We start from the raw sequence: 21,039 nt of genomic DNA on the forward strand, positions 1-21,039 counted from the left end.
GGCCTGAGCCCTGGCCTGGCCTGAGCCCTGAGCCCTGGCCCTGGCCTGAGCCTGGCCTGGCCTGAGCCTGGCCTGAGCCTGGCCTGAGCCCTGAGCCTGAGCCTGAGCCTGGCCTGGGCCTGGCCTGGCCTGAGCCTGGCCTGGGCCTGGCCTGCCTGGCCTGGCCTGGCCTGGCCTGAGCCCTGGCCTGGCCTGAGCCTGGCCTGGCCTGCCTGAGCCTGGCCTGGCCTGAGCCTGGCCTGGCCTGGCCTGAGCCTGGCCCTGAGCCTGGCCTGGCCAGCTGAGCCTGACCTGACCCTGAGCCTGGCCTGGCCCTGGCCTGACCTGGCCTGGCCTGACCTGAGCCTGTGAGCCTGGCCTGGCCTGAGCCTGGCCTGGCCTGGCCTGAGCCTGGCCTGAGCCTGCCTGGGCCCTGGCCCTGGCCTGGCCTGACCTGGCCTGGCTGGCCTGAGCCTGGCCTGGCCTGGCCTGGCCTGGCCCTGGCCTGGCCTGGCCTGGCCTGGCCTGGCCTGAGCCTGGCCTGGCCTGGCCTGGCCTGGCCCTGGCCTGGCCTGAGCCCTGGCCTGGCCTGAGCCTGAGCCCTGGCCTGGCCTGAGCCTGGCCTGGCCTGACCTGGCCTGACCTGACCTGAGCCTGGCCTGGCCCTGAGCCTGAGCCTGAGCCTGGCCTGAGCCCTGGCCTGGCCTGGCCTGGCCTGGCCTGGCCTGAGCCTGGCCTGGCCTGTTCCTGGCCTGAGCCCTGGCCTGAGCCTGGCCTGACCTGGCCTGAGCCTGGCCCTGGCCTGGCCTGAGCCTGGCCTGGCCTGAGCCTGAGCCTGGCCTGACCTGAGCCTGGCCTGAGCCCTGAGCCTGAGCCCTGGCCTGGCCTGGCCTGGCCTGAGCCTGGCCTGAGCCTGGCCTGGCCCTGGCCTGAGCCTGGCCTGAGCCCTGACCTGGCCTGAGCCCTGGCCTGGCCTGGCCCTGAGCCTGAGCCCTGGCCTGAGCCTGGCCCTGGCCTGGCCTGGCCCTGAGCCTGGCCTGGCCTGGCCTGGCCTGGCCTGAGCCTGGCCTGGCCCTGGCCTGGCCTGGCCTGAGCCTGAGCCTGAGCCTGGCCTGGCCTGGCCTGGGCCTGACCTGAGCCTGGCCTGGCCTGGCCTGGCCTGACCTGCCTGGCCTGGCCTGAGCCTGGCCTGACCTGAGCCTGAGCCTGGCCTGGCCTGGCCTGGCCTGGGCCTGACCTGGCCTGAGCCTGGCCTGGCCTGAGCCTGGCCTGAGCCTGGCCTGGCCTGAGCCTGGCCTGGCCTGAGCCTGGCCTGAGCCTGGCCTGGCCTGGCCTGACCTGAGCCTGGCCTGGCCTGAGCCCTGGCCTGGCCTGGCCTGACCTGGCCTGAGCCTGGCCTGAGCCTGAGCCTGAGCCTGAGCCTGGCCTGACTGGCCTGAGCCTGAGCCTGAGCCTGACCTGGCCTGGCCTGTTGCCTGGCCTGGCCTGGCCTGGCCTGGCCTGGCCTGAGCCTGGCCTGGCCTGAGCCTGGCCTGAGCCTGGCCTGGCCTGGCCCTGAGCCTGGCCTGGGCCTGAGCCTGGCCTGGCCTGAGCCTGGCCTGAGCCTGAGGCCTGGCCCTGCCTGGCGGGCCTGGCCTGGCCTGGCCCTGAGCCTGGCCCTGACCTGGCCCTGAGCCTGGCCTGGCCTGGCCTGGCCTGAGCCTGGCCTGGCCCTGGCCTGGCCTGACCTGGCCTGAGCCTGGCCTGAGCCTGGCCTGCCTGAGCCTGGCCTGACCTGAGCCTGGCCTGAGCCTGGCCTGGCCTGGCCTGCCCTGGCCCTGGCCTGAGCCCTGGCCCTGGCCTGAGCCTGGCCTGAGCCTGGCCTGGCCTGAGCCTGGCCTGAGCCTGAGGCCTGAGCCTGAGCCTGGCCTGAGCCTGAGCCTGGCCTGGCCTGAGCCTGGCCTGAGCCCTGAGCCTGGCCTGAGGCCTGGCCTGAGCCCTGAGCCTGGCCTGGCCCTGGCCTGAGCCTGGCCTGGCCTGGCCTGGCCTGAGCCTGGCCTGAGCCTGGGTTACTGAGCCTGAGCCTGGGGCCTGAGCCTGGCCTGAGCCTGGCCTGAGCCTGGCCCTGGCCTGAGCCTGGCCTGAGCCTGGCCTGAGCCTGGCCTGACCTGGCCTGGCCTGGCCTGACTGACCTGGCCTGGCCTGGCCCTGAGCCTGAGCCTGGCCTGAGCCTGGCCTGAGCCTGAGCCTGGCCTGGCCCTGGCCTGAGGCCTGAGGCCTGGCCTGACGGCCTGGCCTGGCCTGGCCTGGGCCTGAGCCTGGCCTGGCCTGACCTGAGCCTGGCCTGGCCTGAGGCCTGGCCTGAGCCTGGCCCTGACCCTGGCCTGAGCCTGGCCTGAGCCCTGAGCCTGAGCCTGGCCTGGCCTGGCCTGAGCCTGGCCTGAGCCTGAAGCCTGGCCTGGCCTGAGCCTGGCCCTGACCTGGCCCTGGCCTGACCTGAGCCTGGCCTGGCCCTGGCCTGGCCTGAGCCTGAGCCCTGGCCTGGCCTGAGCCCTGGCCTGGCCTGAGCCTGGCCTGACCTGAGCCTGGCCTGGCCTGGCCCTGTTGCCTGGCCTGGCCTGGCCTGTTTACTGGCCTGGCCCTGGCCTGGGCCTGAGCCTGGCCTGGCCTGAGCCTGGCCTGGGCCTGGCCTGGCCTGGCCTGAGCCTGGCCCTGGCCTGGCCTGTTACAGACCTGGCCTGACCTGGCCTGGCCTGGGCCTGAGCTGGCCCTGAGCCTGGCCTGACCCTGAGCTCGGCCTGAGCCTGGCCTGGCCTGAGCCTGGCCACAGGCCCTGGCCTGAGCCTGGCCTGAGCCTGAGCCCTGAGCCTGGCCTGAGCCTGAGCCTGAGCCTGGCCTGAGCCCTGGCCTGAGCCTGACCTGAGCCCTGGCCTGGCCCTGAGCCTGGCCTGAGCCTGGCCTGGCCTGAGCCTGAGCCTGACCTGGCCTGAGCCTGAGCCTGGCCCTGGCCTGAGCCTGAGCCCTGGCCTGGCCTGAGCCTGGCCTGGCCTGGCCTGCCCTGAGCCTGACCCTGGCCTGAGCCTGAGCCTGACCAGCCCTGAGCTGGCCTGAGCCTGGCCTGACCTGGCCTGAGCCTGAGGCCCTGGCCTGACCTGGCCTGAGCCTGATGCCTGAGCCTGAGCCTGGCCTGGCCTGAGCCTGAGCCCTGAGCCTGGCCTGAGCCCTGAGCCTGAGCCTGGCCTGAGCCCTGGCCTGAGCCTGCTCAGGCCCTGGCCTGGCCTGGCCTGGCCTGAGCCCTGGCCTGACCTGGCCTGGCCTGGCCTGGCTGAGCCTGGCCTGAGCCTGGCCTGCCTGTGGCCTGAGCCTGGCCTGGCCTGAGCCTGAGCCTGGCCTGAGCCTGGCCTGAGCCTGAGCCTGGCCTGAGCCTGGCCTGGCCCTGGCCTGACCTGACCTGGCCTGGCCTGGCCTGGCCTGACCTGAGCCCTGGCCTGTAGCCCTGACCTGGGTACGGGTACCGGGGCCACGGTGCCTGACGCCTGGCCTGGCCCTGGCCTGGGTTTTTGCCCTGACTCTGGCCTGGGCCGGTGCCTGAGGTGCTGAGCCTGGCCTGGCCTGAAGCTGACCTGGCCTCGCCCTGGCCTGAGCCTGGCCTGGCCTGACCTGGCCTGGCCTGGCCTGGCCTGGCCTGAGCCCTGGCCTGGGCCTGAGCCTGGCCTGAGGCCTGAGCCTGGCCTGGCCCTGGCCTGCCTGGCCTGGCCTGGCCTGGCCTGACCTGGCCTGAGCCTGAGCCTGGCCCTGAGGCCTGGCCCTGGCCTGGCCTGGCCTGAGCCTGGCCTGAGCCTGGCCCTGGCCTGGCCCTGGCCCTGGCCTGGCCTGACCCTGGGCCTGAGCCTGGCCCTGGCCTGAGCCTGGCCCTGAGGCCTGAGCCCTGGCCTGGCCTGACCTGAGCCTGAGCCTGGCCTGGCCTGGCCTGGCCTGAGCCCTGAGCCCTGAGCCTGGCCTGAGCCCTGAGCCTGGCCCTGGCCTGAGCCTGGGCCTGGCCTGGCCTGGGCCTCTGAGCCCTGAGCCCTGAGGCCTGGCCTGGCCTGGCCTGAGCCTGAGCCTGGCCTGGCCTGACCTGAGCCTGAGCCTGGCCCTGGCCTGAGACCTGAGCCCTGAGCCCTGGGCCTGAGCCCTGGGCCCTGGGCCTGACCTGGCCTGGCCCTGGAGGCTCAGGCCTGACCTGGCCTGGCCTGACCTGAGCCCTGGCCCTGGCCCTGACCTGGCCTAATGAGCCTGGCCTGAGCCCTGGCCTGAGCCTGGCCCTGAGCCTGGCCCTGGCCTGGCCTGGCCCTGGCCTGGCCTGACCTGGCCTGGCCTGGCCTGGCCTGGCCTGTTTCTGGGGCCTCACTGAGCCTGGCCCTGAAGCCCCTGAAGCCTGGCCTGGCCTGGCCTGGGCCTGACTCAGGCCTGAGCCTGGGCCTGGGCCCTGACCTGGCCTGGCCTGAGGCTGCCAGCCTGGCCTGGCCTGGCCTGGCCTGGCCTGAGCCCCTGGCCCCTGGCCTGGCCTGAGCCTGACCTGACCTGGCCCTGAGCCTGGCCTGAGCCTGGCCTGGCCTGGGCCTGGAGCCTGACCTGGGCCCTGGCCTGGCCTGGCCTGGCCCTGGCCCCTGGCCTGAGCCTGGCCTGACCTGGCCTGTGGCCTGGCCTGGCCTGGCCTGGGCCTGGGCCTGGCCTGGCCTGGCCTGGCCTGGCCTGACTGGCCTGGCCTGGCCCTGGCCTGGCCTGACAGGCCCTGGCCCTGGCCTCAGCCCTGGCCTGGCCTATTTTCAGCCTGAGGCCTGGCTATAGACCTGGCCTGGCCTGGCCTGGCCTGGCCTGGCCTGTTAATCCTAATTTAATTCTAATTTAATTTAATTTAATTTAATTTAATCTAATTTAATTCTAATTCTAATTTAATTTAATTTAATTTAATTCTAATTTAATTTAAATCTAATTAATTTAATTCTAATTTAATTTAATTTAATTTAATTCTAATTTAATTTCTAATTTAATAATTTAATTTAATTTAATTCTAATTCTAATTTAATTAATTTAATCTAATTTAATTTAATTCAATTCTAATTTAATTCTAATCCTAATTCTAATTTAATTCTAATTTTCTAATTTAACTAATAATTTAATTCTAATTTAATTTAATTTAATTCTAATTCTAATTCTAATCTAATTCTAATTCTAATTCTAATTCTAATTCTAATTCTAAATCTTAATTCTAATTTAATTCTAATTCTAATTTAATTCTAATTCTAATTTAATTCTAATTCTAATTTAATCTAATTCTAATCTAATCCTAATTTAATTCTAATTCTAATTCTAATCTAATAATCCTTAAATTCTAATTAATTCTAATCTCTAATTTAATCTAATTTAATTTAATTCTAATTTAATTCTAATTTAATTCTAATTTAATTTAATCTAATCTAATTTAATCTAATTTAATTTAATCTCTAATTTAATCTAATTTAATTTAATTTAATTCTAATTTAATTCTAATTCTAATTTAATTTAATTCTAATCCTAATTCTAATTTAATTCTAATTAATTTAATTCTAATTTAATTCTAATCTAATTTAATTTAATTTAATTTAATTTAATTAATTTAATTAATTAATTCTAATTCTAATTTAATCCTAATTCTAATTTAATCTAATAATTTAATTCTAATCTCTAATTCTAATTCTTCTAATTTAATTCTAATTCTAATTAATTTAATAATTTAATTCTAATTCTAATTCTAATTCTAATTTAATCTAATTCTAATTTAATTTAATTAATTTAAATTCTAATTTAAAATTTAATTTAATTAACTCTAATTTAATTTAATCTAATTCTAATCTAATTCTAATTCTAATTAATTTAATCTTAATTTAATTAACTAATTTAATTAATAATTTAATTTAATCTAATAATTCTAATCCTTTAATTCTAATTTAAAATTTAATTTAATTCTAATTTAATTCTAATTTAATTCTAATTTAATTCTCTAATCTCTAATTTAATTTAAAATTCTAATTCTAATCTAATTCTAATTTAATTCTAATTCTAATTTAATTTAATTTAATCTCTAATTTAATTTAATTTAATTCTAATTTAATTCTAATTCTAATTTAATTTAATTTAATCTTAATAATTTAATTTATTTAATTTAATTCTAATTTAATTTAATTCTAATTCTAATTTAATTCTAATTCTAATCTAATAATTTAATTTAATTTAATTCTAATTTAATTTAATCCTAATTCTAATCTAATTAATTAATTCTAATTTAATCTAATTTAATTAATTTAATAATTCTAATTAATTTAATTTCTAATTTAATTCTAATTAATCTAATTCTAATCTAATTAATTCTAATTCTAATCTTAATTCTAATTTAATTCTAATTTAATTTAATTCTAATCTAATTTAATTCTAATTTAATTTAATTAAATTTAATTCTAATTCTAATTTAATTTAAATTTAATCTCTAATTTAATTCTAATAATCTAATTCTAATTCTAATTCTAATCTCTAATTCTAATCTCTAATTTAATTTAATTAATAATTAATCTAATTTAATTTAATTCTAATTTAATTCTAATTTAATTCTAATCTAATTTAATTCTAATTTAATAATCTAATTTAATCTAATAATTTAATTTAATTAATAATCTAATTCTAATTCTCTAATTCTAATTCTAATTCTAATCTAATCTAATCTAATCTAATTTAACTCTAATTTAATTCTAATTTAATTTAATTCTAATTCTAATTCTAATTCTAATTTAATTAATTTAATCTCTAATTTAATCTAATTTAAATTTAATCTAATTTAATTTAATTAATTAAATTCTAATCTAATTTAAATTAATTAATAATTTAATCTAATTTAATTTAATCTAATTTAATTTAATCTAATTTAATTCTAATCTAAATCTAATTTAATTTAATTTAATCTCTAATTCTAATTTAATTTAATCTAATTTAATTCTAATTTAATTTAATTAACTAATTCTAATTCTAATTTAATTCTAATCTAATTTAATCTAACTAATTAATCTCTAATCTAATTTAATCTCTAATTTAATTCTAATCTAATTAATCTTAATTCTAATTTAATCTAATCTCTAATTTAATTAATTCTAATTTAAATAATCTTAATTTAATTTAATTCTAATTCTAATTTAATTTAATTCTAAATCTAATTCTAATCTCTAATTAATAATCTAATTTAATTCTAATTAATTAATTTCTAAATTCTAATTTAATTCTAATTCTAATTAATCTTAATTTAATTCTAATTTAATTCTAATTTAATTTAATTTAAATTTAATCTAATTCTAATTTAATTTAAAATTTAATTTAATCTCTAATTTAATCTCTAATTCTAACTTAATTTAATTTAATTTAATTCTAATTTAATCTCTAATTCTAATTTAATCTAATCTTAATTCTAATTCTAATTCTAATTCTTTAATTTAATCTCTAATTTAATTCTAATAAATCTAATAATCTTTAATTTAATTTAATTTAATTCTAATCTAATCTAACTTAATTTAATTTAATTAATTTAATTTAATTTAATTTAATTCTAATTTAATTCTAATTAAAATCTAATTTAATCCTAATCTAATTTAATTCTAATCTCTAATCTAATTCTAATTCTAATTAATTCTAATTTAATCTAATCTAAATTAATCTAATTTAATTTAACTCTAATTAACCTAAAATCTCTCTTAATTTAATTTAATTCTAATCTTTAATCCTAATTTAATCTAATTTAATAATCTAATTCTAATTTAATCTCTAATTTTAATTAATTTAATCTAATTTAATCTTAATCTAATCTAATCTTAACTTAAATTTAAATCTAATTCTAACTTAACTTAATAATTCCTAATTTAATTCTAATCTAATCTAATCTAATCTAAAATCCTAATCTCTAATTCTAATCTAATTTAATTCTAATTAATCTAATCTAACTAATTTAATCCTAATTTAATTAAATTTAAATCTCTAATCTAATCCTAATTTAATTCTAATTTAATCTTAATCTCTAATTAATTTCTAATTCTAATTAATAATTAAATCCTAACTAATCCTAATTTAATCTCTAATTCTAATCAATTTAATCTAATAAATTAATTTAATAATTTAAATTCTAATTCTAATTTAATTTAATTTAATTTAATTAAATTTAAATCTAATAACTCTAATTTAATCCTAATCTAAATTTAAATCTAAACCTTAATTTAACTCTAATCTTAATTTAATTCTAATTTAAAATAATCCTAATTTAATTTAATCTAAATTAATAATTCTAATTTAATCCTAATTTAAAATCCTAATCTAATTAACTAATTTTAATCTAACTAATCTCTAATTCTAATTTAATCTCTAATCCTAATTTAATCTAATCTAATTTAATTTAATCTAATTTAATCTCTAATTAATCCTAATTCCTAATTTAAATTTAATAATTCTAATCTAATTTAATTTAATCTAATTTAATTTTAATCCTAATTCTAATCTCTAAAATCTCTAATTTAAATTTAATCCTAACTCTAATCTAATAATCCTAATTCTAATTTAATCTCTAATTCTTAATTTAAATTTAATCTCTAATCTAATCTAAATTCTAATCTAATTCTAATCTAATCTAATTAATTCTAATTCTAATTCTAAATTTAATTCTAATCTTAATTCTAAATCCTAATTTAATTTAACTTAAATCTCTAATTTAAATTTAATTTAATCCTAATCTAATCTAATCTTAACTCCTAAATCTAATCTTAATCTAATTCTAATCCTAATCTTCCTAATTTAATCTCTAATCTTAAATTCTAATTAATTCTAAATCCTAATCTCTAATCCTAATTTAATTTAATTTAATTTAATCTAATCTAAATTCTAATCCTAACTCTAACTTAATCTCTAATCTAAATCCTAATTCTAATTTAATTTAATCTCTCTAATCTAACTAATTTAAATTTAATTTAATTTAATCTAATTTAAATTCTAATCTTAATTTAATTTAATTAATTTAATTTAAAATTTAATTTAATCTAATTAATTCTAATTTAATCTAATCCTAATCTTAATTTAATTTAATTTAATCTAATTTAATTTAAAATTCTTAAATCTAATTCTAATCTTAATTTAATTCTAATCTAATCTAATTTAATTTAATTTAACTCTAATCTTAACTTAATCCTAATTCTAATCTAATCCTAATCTAATCTTAAATCTAATCTCTAATCTAATCTCTAACCTAATCTCTAATCTTAAATTCTAATTTAAACTTAACTTAATTCTATCTAAAATTTAATCTCTAATCTAACTCCTAACTTAACTAAATTTAATCTAATCTTAACTTTTAACCTAATTTAATCTAATCCTAATCTAAATTTAATCCTAAATCTAATTCTAATCTTAATCTAATTCCTAATCTCTAATTAACTAATTCTTAATCTAATCTAACTTAATTAATTCTAATCTAATCTAAAATCTAACTCTAATCTAACCTAATTCTAATTCTAATCTAATCTCTAATTTAAATCCTAATCTAACCTAATCTTAAATCTAACTAATCTAATTTTAATCCTAATTTAACCTTAAATCCTAATTTAACCTAATCTTAACTTAAATCCTAATTTAACCTAAATTCTAACCTAATCCTCTAACTCCTAAATCCTAAAACCTAACCTAACCCTAACCTAATCTAAACCTAACCTAACCTAACTAACCTAATTCTAACCTAACCTAACCTTACCTACTGAAATATAAGCAAACCTGGCTACATTGGAATCTGAATCCACTGAGTAATTTCCAGAATTGGAGACGTAATAAAAATGTTTTTTATCTATTTAGCGTAATGTAAAACTTATATTTTATTTACCTTTATAATAATAAATAATACACATGAAAACCATAAATATAGTAGTTAAATGGGTATCTTTATCAACTCTCAATTAAAACTATCTATTATTATAATGGTATTACTTCGCGAAATGATTGTTCGTTAATCAAAAATATAACAAAGAATACAAAATAACATGCTAAAAGCACACATTGCCCTAGGACTATACAAATTTTCAGTCTTTCTTACTATTTAATAAACCCAATAAAAATTTAGCTAAACTTGCCCATGTGTTTCCTGTTGGAATAACATTTACAGTGGAAGCAAAATAGACAAACTGCTATACAGAAAACAATATAACATAATATGCAGTGTGTTAGATTAAATATTTGGATTTCTATTGGTTATAAGTAATATAGTTTTCAATATCAATAATAAATATTGAAAACTTGTGAAAGAGAAAATGTAATGTGTGGTGTGGCTAAAGGACTTGATTTTCTAGTTTATCACTCTGTAATCAAATAAGATTGTAGGCCATAAAAATTATACTTTGTCTGAGTAATAACTGTATTATAATGAGCAACTTATGTTAAATTTTGTACTTCTTGTAGATGTGGTAAATAAATAAGAAAAGGGGAAATACTAAAAGGTAAAACAACACAATTTGAAACAATGGAAAATTGAAGACATTTTAAATGTTGTCTTATAAAACTAGCAAATTAAAACTTTCCAAATTTGTATTACAAGCTAAGTTTTGTTACCAAGTTTATATTCCATGATAATAAAAGTAATTTAATTAAATTTTGAATATAAGTCAGTAAACTCTCATGACATGCCTCTATCAATATAATTAATGTAAATATGAAAGAACGAAAGCCCAAACACTGACTCTCAGGAACTCCACAAATAACAAGGATGCAGTTTAAATAAGGCACTCAAGTGATCAATGTTTCTCTGAAAGTTTAAATAGTCTGAAACCAGGTACTATACATGTAAGCAATAAATATGTAAAAAGCCACTTATCACATAAGTATTTAATTTATATACTGAACTTTCAGAAAAACATGTCATTCATATACTGGTTGACTTGCCAACCCTTTATCTTTATTTATTATTACTTTCACTTTCATTTCTTTTGTATATTATCTAATATTTCCAGCTGTTATTTCATTCAGTTGATCAAAAATAACAGTTCTTTTCCAATGTATGATACAAGTGATATAATATGGATGTTCACATAATGTAGGAATTACCTTTTTGTCCCCAACATTTTAGTTGGTCTTTTTTTTCATTCTAAATTTTAAGTTTCTTTCAGTTTGATCTATGTATATAACAAACTAAGCTAAAACTACGGCTTGTCAAAATTCCATCAGTTTTTATTTACTAGTATTCTACAGCTTTCCTCACTACCAAAGTTGAATAAGTTGACTAAATTTCATTAAACAATGCTTATATGTCATCTTTTTTTTAACTATACATGTTCAGACATTTTGTATTAGCCAAGAAAGATTACATACAGATATCTTGTTCCTAAAGCAAATAAAGGATCAGCATGATTGGTAGCAGGGATTCAAACCTGCAACCTGTATATTACAAATTGAGTTCCCATGCCTGAACCACTAGTTAACATGTCAATTCTACTATTATGTGCCAAATACGCTGTTAGTATGTAAAATTATCCAAGGGATTAGTAGGATAAAAGCTTGTAATATCTTTGCTATATTGTGAACACAAGAAGGCATAATGTTAGAAATTTAAAAGAAAAATGTCAAGATACCAGCAAAACTTGTTTTATAATTGTGATTGGTTTATGAAATGAGTTATTGTTATCACTAGTAGAGGGCAGCACTTTCTCAGATAAGGATATTTAACTACAGCCTCTAGGAACAAATGGCACCTTGTTGGGATTTTATGTTTTAAAAAACTATTTTGATAAATTACTTTTAACCTATTTCATAGCTTTAAGCCACCCTAAATGTTACTTTAAACTATATAACTATTCAATGTATTATATTTATTTCTAAATTCCATCTCTTTTCTCTGTATTAAGTCATCTGCATCTATTCTTCACAAATGTTAAACTGAAGATAAAAAAGTGAAAAACAACATTCACTTATTAATAAGACAGGAATATGAAAATGTACTACAAATTAAAATATACATATGGAAAGAAATCTCATTTCCTATTCAGCCTTATTCAAAACTTAGATAATTTAAACTGAAGCAAATTACTTTCACCTGCTTTGCTTAATTATTAATAAAGACAACTTAAACTTCCAAGACTCAATCAATAACTCAGAGTGTGGTATGTGACTAACATGGAAATTTTGGTCTATTTATATATATCACTATTCATTTTGGCTTATGTTGGTTTTTACTTACCTTAATATGGTAATAAATAAATGCTGGTTAAATTAAACTGCTGAATGGTACCCAAAATTTTTCAACAAATTGAATGACAAGTTACTTGAAATGTTTAAACTTTTTAAAGTTACATGAATCTAAGCAGATACTAAAAACTATAGAAATTAACTTACATTCCACTTACAAGAGTGTCCTAACATATGTTCAAAATCATGGAATCTTGTCAGATATTCACACAGATAGTGCCCAGCATGTTGAAGCTTGTTTATGTTTGTGCAGATGGTCATGGCACAACACCACTGATATAATGCAAAATTCTGCTTTACCACATGTAAGAAAGGAGTGTATAATCCAACTTGAACTTTCAGACAGGCTGGAATCATGACTTATCTGGGTGATTACCTAAAAACACGGCATTAAAACATTTAAACGTGAGGTACAGCTCAACACAAGTAATTGTTGATAAAAAACTTATTCTACATTTTCAAAGATTTTGCATCTCAAAAATTATATCCCAATAATACCTTCATTTACTCTGAATATGTAAATGTAGATCAAAGTTATAAAATTGTAGGTTATGCTCTAATTAATATATATTAAATAGAAACTTATTTTTTCTATCTCATTTTCTCAAAAAATATAATACTTTTTATCTGAACTAAAAAATGAAAACAAAACTACAACTACTTTTTTACCTTTAATCCACACATGAATTTTAATAGTTACACAAAAAAACACAGCACAGAATTTGTTCACTAGCACATACTGTTACTCAGTTTTTTAAGTTTGGTGTTAAATCTTTCTTATGCAATACTTAAATAACAATTACATACAAACAGAGACTTTGAAGAAGTTTAGTTTTTATTTTGTTGTTATTTAATATAACAACACCATAAACCTCACAACAACATAATTTGAAAAAAAAACAGACAGCTGTCAGTTAGGTTTGCACTTAGCTGAGCCAATTTTCTATTACAGTGAGCTTTAGAAAGCTCTATACAAGTCATACTTAATCACCAAACTAATATCATATCTCTGTTACTATACACAAATGTTGAAAATTTTGTTTACAAAGAAGTTTTGCAAACAAGTTTCGATACATGAATTCAAATGTTATAAGTTTAAGACTGTGTCTTGAAATGTCAACTCTATATACAATGGAACGCCATTAAGCCGCGGACCAGTAAACCGCGAAATCGCTTAAGCCGCTGTAGCAAGTCTTGTCCCAAAATTTTGATGTATTAAATCTAGCTTTTAAAGTTTCTCACACTCTCCTTGTCTTTATAACTTCAAGGGATATTTAAAAGGATTAGCTTTAATTTGGGAAGTAAATAAAATATATTACAATAGAAATCGACCGTTAATCTACCTTATCCCTCTCTGTCAGCTTTATGGAGGCCGCCATTGTTTCCGAATCACACCTCTCCATACATTAAAGTTAATCCGCGGTAAATCCGTGAAAAAAGTGATCAATAATTAAAGTATTATTTTTAATTCGATAATCCGATACTTTTTATGGAATTGTATAAATATTGGCCACAAATCCAATAGAAATCACTTCAGTTTCTGAATTAATAGTGACCATATCATATTGACATGGCGGCCCGCATGTAACACGGGAAGACGAAATTTTACAGGGAAAAGCGAACCATCGCAATGCATTGGTCGTTTGTATTAAAACGGCACTTGTCAATTGTATCTGAATAGTCTATACATTAATATTATAATGATCACGCAATGGCCCGGATGAGGCTCTTCGGCGGAGCTGTTGGCGACTTCGGCTTTTCAGTCACACAGGTTTGAGCCGCGGTTAAGCAGGTTGACCCCCAAATACCGCGGCTTAACGGCGCTCCACTGCATTTCATCAAATTTTCACACACTTTACTTGTAGGATAACATTATTTTTGAATATGGATGTCTGTCCACTGCATACAAATAAGAAAATAAAAAGAAACAGGCAAAAAACAATTACATGTTGTTATTATAATACAATATATGTATATATATGCAAGGTTTTTTAAGTGAATTTTCTGGATGCATATTCATTTCTAGTTATGTTGTTGGAATTTAATCAAAAATCTTTTAGGACAAACACTTTTAAAATTCAATTTTCATCTAAATTTGTAGCGTAAAAATCATTTTGGAAAAGCCAAGTTTAATAATATTATATGCGTTATTTTATGCTTAAGACATTTTTATTTTAAAGAAACAATACATGTGAATTAACTGCACCTCAACATTTGTTATTTCTATTTGAGTTTCAATTATGTCTGTTGTATAATTTTAAAATTTTGTTCAGAAACTAAATGTTTTGTTGAGTTCTAAGTATTTATGTGTTTGTAATTAAGCACAGATATACACAATAGGCTATCTTTGCTTTACCCACCATGCCTATCAGAACACAGAACCAATTTTCTAGCATTAAAAGTCCACAGACTGTGCTGCTGGTAATGGTGCAAGAATTCTAAGAAATCTGTTAAGAAGTGGAAAACATAGATAACTAATTCAAACTTTCCAAATAGGGTGTTATAAAATCATTCTGCTCTTAACAAGTGCATAAAAGGGATAACTGCTTGAAAATGTGATAAGTATTCATAATACCAATACTGCTATAAGAATATTATTACAAGTTACACCTTTTACAGCAAGAAGGAATATTTTAAAAACAAGTACAATGTTTCTGTCACTCATGCAATCATTCTCAAGAACAAAAGTTTAATGATAGCAGCAAATGTTTTAATGTTCAGCAAATAGCAGACAGTATTTCCAATCAGGAGTGTCTACCTTAAATTAAGGTCATGGTGGGATGGACTGACCAGTGAATACAGCAATGTTATCCAAGGATAAATATGAAAAATTATTTTGATTTTATAACAGTCTATAGCTGCCGTTCAATATACCTCATGCTCGATGACTTATGTGAGAAATGAAAGTCATCGACATAGAGCCCATTTCTAATAGTGAGAAAGAGTTGTTCAGTGATGGCATTAATTTTATTCTGAAAAGTGTGAAACTCAGAGCACAGCCCTGACGAACTCATTGTTGAACCCACACAAACTTGGAATCGCCTGTCCATTAAAAAATTGTTTAATAAAATGGAAAATGGCCACATAACCCATATATATGGAGGTCTTGCAAAAGGCCATACTTCCATATTGTATCATAAGCCTTCTCAATGTCAAAGAATATTGGTACAAGATGTTGTCATTTGAGAAAGGCTTCTGATTGACATTTCAAGTCGAATCAAGCAGAACACGGTGGAGTGCTGTCGCCGGAATCCACACTGGGTTGGTGAAAGGAGGTTGTTTGAATCGAGGAACCAAACAAGACAAGCATTAACCATCCTCTCTGAGGTCTTACAGAGACGGCTCATCAAAGCAATTGGATGGTAGTTTGAAAGAATCGTGGATCCTTCCCAAGCTTAGAGAAAGGTAGGACAATAGCCTGAACTAGGCATCAGGAAAACATTTTCCTGCCAGATCCAGTTAAAAATAATCATAAGAACAGCAAGAACAACCAGTAGATAGATGGTGCAGCATGTCATAGTGTATATCATCAGGTCCAACCAATGTACTGTCAGACTAATGAAGGGCCAGTTTCAGTTCCACCAGTGTAAAGGGACGATTATAGTTATGGAGACAATCACCTTGAAAGGAAAGAGGTGATTGCTCTGCCCAAGTCTTGATGGTAGAGGAACAAACAGAAGTGCTAAATACCCAGCAAAAGCTTTAACCTAGAGTATCAGTTACTTCTTGGCCATCAGACAACAAGATCGAGAGGAGGACAGAATTATATTGACTTTTCAAATGGTCAGTATCTCTCAAGATTATTGAAAATCATCACTGCCTTGTGGATTATTGTCAACCCTCCATGAAAATTGGGAGAATAATGAAGGGGAGCAAATTGAAATTTCAATAGCAGTAAAGGACTGACTAGGTGCATGAAAATAAGTAGAAGAACCAGTATTGAAAAGAGAAAGGTTGTGATCAGAGAGCTTACGCTCTACAGAGCGACCCCTCCTATCAATATCAGCGCTTCCCAGAGGGCAGCTGGTCAATGAGAGAATCAAGGTCCAATTGATCATAGGTTTCTCCAGACAACAGGTAGAGAGAACAAATAGTGATGGGACAACCCAAGTAAACACGGATCGCCACGGCCACCAAGGGTGTGTCGCATGGCAAAGAAAGGGTGGGCACATGCCAATCAACCAACAGTGCTATCCATGAACTTGTCACTAAATAAAGTTATGACCTTAGGTCAGTACACATGAATACAAGTTAGAAGATGATATGCTTCTATTGAAGAACAAATAGCCTTTCAAACAGTTTCAAAACTTAATTTCCAAAACTGTATGAATCCAATGCATACCTGTTCTTCCTATGGTTTCATGGAGTGTGTACTGCTCTTCAGGAACTGCATAAGAGCTGGACTTGATGGCATAAATGTTTCTTAAAAAATGAAAAGTATTCTTAATGTAAGAAAACCACTTTCATACTGAAGTATATTCTAAGGTTTGCTTTGACTTTTCTTGAGCAATAGTGAAACGATCACATTAAACATTTTTAATGGTTAAAAAAAGGCAAATGACAATCTAATTGTATGTGAAATAATTTTAAAATATTATAATAATTTAACATAATATCTTATAACACTTGAATACACAAAAACTTTTCAAAGTCAGAATTCATTTCATCTTCATTTAGAAACTGTGAAAGCAAAAGAGCACATTTATATTAAACCAGAAATTAAGTCTAAACATATTACAAGCTCAATCTGTTTTATAAATAAAATACTATTAGCATGCCAAAAAAGTTCCTCAGAGCAGTAAATTTGCAAATTAATACAAAGTAATTCCTTTGAGTCTCAACAGAAACAAGAACCATAACTTAAAGTTTCAAATTACAGGAATAGATCTACAGTTTAAATTTTACAAACAGCAAAATAATTTTTTTGTTATTTCAGTGATACTGGGAACAATAAAATGTGTGTTATACAGCATTACATTTTTCTAATGATGTATGTACACCCAGTACCAATGTGGAAATTACAAGGACATGTGGGGTCCCAACTGTTGCACCATAAGGAAATGTTTTGCAACACCGTTGGGTAAATCCCCTTGTAGCACCAAACAGATTTAAATGTCAAGTCAGATAAATCCAATGATAGTATCCAAAGAGTTTTTAAAAATCCCATTTGCTAGAGTATAGAAAGGTTGGATGAGAGAAAGCAAAATATTGTTATTAATGGACTTGCAAACAATCTGTACTCTAGTTAAGGTCACTTCATTTTCTGTTACAATCCTGTTCTTATTGTGTAAGAAAGGATAGTATTTATTCAAAAGTATTCAAAGAGCTACAAGGATTACTTCATGAATGGAAGGATTGAATCATAGGAATGGGTTAATCATACAGTCTAAGTTCAGTTGAAGTGCACCTTATAAGTTATGTTCAAAATTGAACTGAAATTTATTATTCATGCATGTTAATAACCTAGACATTAAAGCATATTTATAATTAAAAGTTTTATATTATCTGATGTTCATGATTTAATTTGTTAGGTATGCAGCTTTGTGCTCAGCAGAAAACAAAGTAACATTTTTATTACTTGATAAATATAATTACCAAAAATAGAGAAAGTTGTTATCTCTATTTGCAATTATTTTATTATTATAGTGACAATTGATTTAGTCATAGTTTTGATTAGACTGCATAATCCTAGTCAATGTAAACACTGCCTGAAGGTTTGTGTGTGTTTCTTATAGCAAAGCCACAAAGGGCTATCTGCTCAAATCACCAAGGGGAATCAAACCCCTGATTTTAGCGCTATAAATCCAGAGACATACCGCTGTACTAGCAGGGGGCTGCCTGAAGGTAACCAATAAATATAATTACCAAAAATAGAGAAAGTTGTTATCTCTATTTGCAATTATTTTATTATTATAGTGACAATTGATTTAGTCATAGTTTTGATTAGACTGCATAATCCTAGTCAATGTAAACACTGCCTGAAGGTTTGTGTGTGTTTCTTATAGCAAAGCCACAAAGGGCTATCTGCTCAGATCACCAAGGGGAATCAAACCCCTGATTTTAGCGTTATAAATCCAGAGACATACCGCTGTACTAGCAGGGAGCTGCCTGAAGGTAACCAATTACATTTTGCAGTTCTGAACAGTTCTCTCATGCAAGTAGCAGTAAAATACATGCTACAATAGCGTGAAGAGAGAATCTTCAAGTCATTTCGACGTAGACCACAAATTATTTGTAGCCACTGGAAAAGGTTATATTTAATAAACAAGCAATACTGTCATCATAAACTGAGACAAATACCCTAATAATACAATACTTTTTATACGTATGATGTAACGTAGGTTTTTCCATACCTACTCAAAGTTTAAGAAATCCATTTAATTCTGACCTAACCTAACCTAACCTAACCTAACCTAACCTAACCTAAACCTAACCTAACCTGACCTGACCTGACCTAAACCTAAACCTGACCTGACCTGACCTAACCCTAACCTAAACCTAAACCTAAACCTAAACCTTACCCTAACCTAACCTAAACCTAACCTAACCTAAACCTAACCCACTGCAATGTGGGTCCTATTTCTTCAGTCACCTCCAAAACCAAAACCTATTATGATCCCACACTGGGATATTTTTAGTGCAATGTAAAATATTAATGAACAGTCACTTAAATGAACCATTAAATTCTGATTATTAGTGAAGATAAGGTTTTCTTGATGACAAGAAACCTACTTGAAACAAAAATGTATTTCAGAAGAGTTAGAATGGGTATTGACACTTTTAATGATAAGTGGAGAACAACATTTTGACCTTCCTAGGAAACCTTCAGATTAATAGAGAAAGTTTGCAACTGAACAATGCTGGGCACGTCTTAGAGACGAGAGTATAAACAAGTACAGGATTGTGAATTGGTGTTTCAGTTGGATGTAAGGTTATTAATTAGTATAGTGTTCCCTTATATTAGTTTAATTTTAATTTCAGTTGTTGTATAAATAGGGTTTCTTTGATTTTGCATTTGTTTCCTATTTTGCATCTGGATGTTTCCAATGATAATGTGTTTATTACATTTGTAGTGTTCAAAACGTACAAAGGTGTTTTTTTTATTTGAATCTAGTTTCCATATTTCTGTTTGTTTCCCCAATATAGAAGTCATGGCAGTTGTTGCATTGTATTTTATAAATCATGTATGTAGTTTTTGTGTGTAAAAACATGTCCCACATTGTTTTCACATGTAGGAAATTGTGGGCTTGAGCACCCACATCTCACTGTCCTAACTTCTATTTCTAATTCTATATCTATTGATACTCTATTTCTTATATGGGTCTGGTGAATGGAGGTTAAGATTAATATACAGTGTATCCCCACTGCAATGTGGGTCCTATTTCTTCAGTCACCTCCAAAACCTAGGGTACATATTATGATCCCACACTGTAGGTTGTATCCTAGGATATTTTCAGTCAATGCAGCATATTTTTATTTAATTTGTTTTTGAGTTATAACAAAATAACACACACATCATTTCTATGATTACTGATATTCCATTTCTGCCTTTACTAATGCATCATTAATGAAAGAAAAGTTATAACTTGCAAGTGTCAAGGTTTCCCCATTTAAACCCATACAGTTCCCATGGAAGTATATAAACAAGCTTTTGAAACATATAAATATCAAAGATCCCAAAATAAGACACTGATAAACTTAAATTATAATAGCTATTCTAATCAAATGATGCATACTTTATACCATACTCTACTTCCTACATAATTAAATTTTATTCACTTCTGAAACTCTTCCAACTAATACTACTAAAACTAATACAATAATTAAGTTTCATGCAGAATGACACAAAAATATTAAAATGATTAACATCAACAGATAATGCCTTTAAAAATTGTATAAACCTCACAAACAATATTATAAGTCAGTAAGAAAATAAACACTTTATTAACATTGTAAAAACTTCTAAGTATGAAACATTATTGTACTGTCAGTACAAATATTTAATACTAAATATTAAGGTAGGAAGCAAAATCATAATTCATGGTTTTTTTACAAATACTAAACTAACAAAATTCATACATACCTGGTTCACTACTTTACCTGAACATCTGAGCAACATACATGCCTGGTTCACTAATTTACTTATACATCTGAACAACATAGATGCCTGGTTCACTACTCTTACTGATACATCTATACAACATACATGCCTAGTTGACTGCTTCACTGGTACATCTATACAACATACATGCCTGGTTGACAATTTTATTGGTACATCTGTACAACATAATGACTAGTATACTACTTTGATGATACATCTGAAAAACGTACATGTCTGGTTGGCTACTTTACTGATACCTCTGAAGACCATACGTGCCATGATGGCTGTTTCACAGACACCTTTGGACAACATACATGCCTGGTTCACTAATTTACCTATACATCTGAACAACGTACATTCCTGGTTGTGTATTTTACTAATACCTCTGAACAATATACATGCCTGGTTCACTACTTTATTGATACCTCTGAAGACAATACGTGCCATGATGGCTGCTTCACAGTCACCTCTGGACAACATATATTCCTGGTTCACTAATTTACCTATACATCTGAACAATGTACATTCCTGGTTGACAGCTTTACTTGTTTATCTGTACAACATACATTTATATAAAATCTGGACAAGGTTGGAGTCATCATTCAGCTAAAACAGTTTTATTTTTGTAATAGGGTGGTTTATATTTTGATGGGTTGGTTTCAGACATTTAAACCAGTTTAAGAAAAAGCTTGATAAGCAAATCGATGATAAGA

The sequence above is a fragment of the Tachypleus tridentatus genome, unplaced genomic scaffold (assembly GCF_004210375.1).
Source record: "Tachypleus tridentatus isolate NWPU-2018 unplaced genomic scaffold, ASM421037v1 Hic_cluster_2, whole genome shotgun sequence".
Lineage (NCBI taxonomy): Eukaryota > Metazoa > Arthropoda > Merostomata > Xiphosura > Limulidae > Tachypleus > Tachypleus tridentatus.